This window comes from Ipomoea nil, unplaced genomic scaffold, assembly GCF_001879475.1.
Source record: "Ipomoea nil cultivar Tokyo-kokei standard unplaced genomic scaffold, Asagao_1.1 scaffold3169, whole genome shotgun sequence".
NCBI lineage: Eukaryota > Viridiplantae > Streptophyta > Magnoliopsida > Solanales > Convolvulaceae > Ipomoea > Ipomoea nil.
The window spans coordinates 2,924,324-2,928,024 of record NW_017619597.1 but is presented as its reverse complement, the minus strand read 5'-3'; the positions used below and the strand labels follow the sequence as shown (position 1 = coordinate 2,928,024).

At 33.3% G+C, this 3,701-nt stretch overlaps 1 non-coding gene across 1 annotated transcript; it reads right to left on the bottom strand.

The window, feature by feature from the left end:
- Nucleotides 1–1,735: 1,735 nt before the first annotated feature.
- TRNAP-CGG lies at nt 1,736–1,807 on the bottom strand. Its single transcript has one exon. It is a non-coding gene; the product is annotated as a tRNA-Pro (tRNA).
- Between the last annotated feature and the right edge of the window lie 1,894 nt (nt 1,808–3,701).

Sequence of the window (3,701 nt, the reverse complement as noted above, 5' to 3'; positions counted from 1 at the left end):
ATGTATAATTATAACAATAAAATAATTATTTAATAAATATACGTAGCGTGCTTGGATTTGCATATTAATATATTATTAACCCATATTTTCTTAATAAATTGTAATACTTGAAACAATTTAATGTGCACCTTAATATTAAATTAAAATTCAAACAGCAAATTAAAACTTAATATTTGTCCCAAATTGAATGATAATTTAATAATAACTGAAAGAGAAATTAATTTGATCAATTAAGTTAGAAGAAGTTCAAATATGATGATGGAGAAACTGAAGCAAGCCCAATAAAACAAAACAGGCCCAAGATTTTTTTTTAATAGTCCAGGTCTGGCCGAATGGGCCAGACCCGGCCCACATAACATTCCACCATCATCTTCCTCAAATTAATTAGCCTAAAGCAACCCTATATGCCGTGAGAATCAGCAGCGATGAAGCAGTGTCGAATGGGACAGAAGAACTGATTTTTTTTTTTTTTTTAAGTTTCCGCCGTCTCTCAATCCATCTACAGTCGCCGGCTCAATGATAAAACATGGCAGTAGAGAAAAATTAAGAATTTTGAAAATAATTTCAAAATTATGCTTTAGGCTCTTAAGATTAATTACGGCAGTATCAATACTAATTAATACTCAAAACATACATACTAAATTACTTAATTATATCATGACTGAATAGATATATTTTGTATGCATATTTCAACGAATTAATATATGAAACATATACAAAAACTTGATGTATATGAAAACTTTAACTTAATATTGTTTTAGGCAAAACAATCAACCAGACAGAGATTATAAAGGCTCTGAAACCAAATGTTAGATATACAATAGTCTAACTATATGAACCACAGTATACGAGAAACCTAACATCGTATGATAGCGGAAGCGTAGCCGTGTTGATCTCCAGCCATAGTTGATGTTCCTGTCGTGTTGCCACTCTTAACGGTAGACCGTCAGCCATGTTTTGTCTCAGACCTGACTCAGAACCCTAGATGGTGTATTGGTATCTACTGAGCGGTCTGAGTACCGTAACTGAATGTGCTAACAACAACCATCCTGTATCCCATCAATCCAGGATTATATTAGGCACATAGTTTGGTTGACTAACAACTACTAGTTATTAAGTCCAACCACACCACTTAATAAGCCTAGTCAACTTGCACCACTTAATTAAGGCCCTAATATATAATATCAATATATATTATAAGGGAAAATCTTACAGTTAGCACTAAATGCAGGCATGATTGATCGGGAATTTGGTGGTATTAATTTAGGAGATTTGTTTCCTTTTTTGATCAAGCATCTCAGTGTATAAATATTTTGAGAAAGGGGTTCCAAATTTTCTTGAGGTTAAGGCATCGGAGAATTCTTCTTCTTCTTCCAAAAGGTTGGATCCTAACCCAAGATCCTGACCCGATAGAACATTTGGAATGATCAGATGATGCAAATCACGGGGACTCAATGGCTCAACAGACAAGATCAGGGGATCGGAGAATTCTTTGCTTTGGATTCTTGTGTTTTCAGTTTACTTTTATCTTTTATACTCTGAGCGTGATTACATTGACTAACCTGTAACCACTCCTAGGTCCTAAAACTAAAATGAATCATATCTATAATTTATATTGTTTATGCATACGAAAAACCTGAACACATTTGTTCTGAACAATTTTAGGTTCTAATGAAGGACGGTGGTCCAGCTGTGTAGTCACATACAGGGTAACAGGGGCCAAAACCAGGTTTCAGGGGTGTTGCGAGAATCGAACTCGCGACCTCTCGCACCCGAAGCGAGAATCATACCACTAGACCAAACACCCAGTTCGAAGGCAACGAGAGCATTAATATATATCTATTAAATTGTGTAGCCACAGTTTCCATTGGGCTTCGATTTGGGCCCCATTTTTCTTTGGCCTTCAACTTGGGGCCCTATTTACATATTTGAGGGTTGGGTACTTTAGGATTCTTTCAACAATAATAGGAACTATCAAAACCAAATATGCACGGGAAAAGTAATACAATGATTTTAAAAATAAATGAACAAGTCAATATTCTAATAGAAAAGTGATATTTATACTAACCAATGTCAATAATTTGGATATAATTGTCTAGACATTATTCTAATAGAGAGCTCGAGAGGCTCTCAACCTTGATTGGTAAAAGTACAAGTGAAGTGAGTTGGCGTCTTCGTTGGGACATCATGAAGGTGAGCAGTTGACAGAACTAATGTGGCGTTACTTAGCTAGACGCTTAGGTCAATCATACTACATAGAAGTTGCTGATGTGGTGTCCGACAAATTGGTAGTAGAACGGAACCATTACTACATTGAGGTTGTTGTCTGTTGAACCAATACAGTTGTCGTCTTATATGTAACCCGACCATCACTTTGTTTTTCGTTTCTCTAAATTTTCATAATTCACTCTTTGTTTTTAATTATAAAATGCATTTACTTAATTCACAAAATTTAAATTCTCTATATATTTTTAAAATAATAATAATAATAAATCGTTAAAATGTCATTCTCTTCCCGAACATGGAATGCCAAGATTCTATATTAGTTTAATTATATTATTACCAGCCCACAAAGCCAAATTGCCAAAATAGAAATGAAAAGACAAAACAATAAATTGTATTTAGTCAAAGTCGGCAATTAAATGCCAAGTGGGTACAGAACAAACCACTGACCACCACTTCTTAGTTCTTACAACAACTACGGTCCTATGTAGTGTTGTTCTTGTTCATACTACATAATATGATGGATGAATGGATAAATAATTTTTATAATATTGATTAATGTCGATGCTAATTGCACGTACTTAGTATAAGGTTCAGGTTTCTGTGCGGACGGTGCTTCTCGTGCGGTCGTGTGGTCATTCACCATTAGTTACGTATAAATGCACTCACAAAATGTTCGAAAATGCACTATTAGGTGTGGTACAGTGTGATGCATTTTTTATTTTTTTTGGTGTATGGTGGCATTTTGTGGTGCATTGATGCATTTCTGAATACTGTGTGGTGCATTTTTACATATCTAATTGTGAATTCGTACTGACCGAACGGGCAACACTGTCCGTCTGTCCGCATTTAAACCAGTATAATTATATAAAACATATATGCTTATAAATGATATTATCACTAATAATTTTTAATAATATTCTGTACAATTATTTATGATATATATGTATGTATCAAATTAAAATCATAAAAAATTATAAACATATCCTTTATTTCAATTTTTTTTTTTATAAACATATCCTAGTCATTATGTCATTTATAACATTAATAAATAATTTTAACAGTTGACTGTTCACAGTTTTCTAATATTAAAATTCAGTGACATCCCTAATAAAACATTTACGGAGTCTATTGCATGCCGTTTCGTTCGACTCTTCAAAATTTTCAATTCTCAGCTTTTGTCCACTCCCTCGGTCCAAAAGTCAGGATTTTTGACAAATAAATTCGATTGAGTTAATTCCTAAAATGGTCCTTCGACTATAGTCTTTTCTTAATTTGATTCTTTGATTTTTAATTTTTTAAAGTGGTTCACCGACTTTTAAATTTTAAGTCAAAATAGTTTCCTGTTAGCTTTGACGTTAAATTGGTGTTAAAATAAATGGTAAAATTAAAAATTTAAATTTTGCACTCCAATTTAAAGCAATCTGTGATTCCTTTCAGCAGTCTGCGTACATATTTCTTCAAATTAGGCTTTTGCT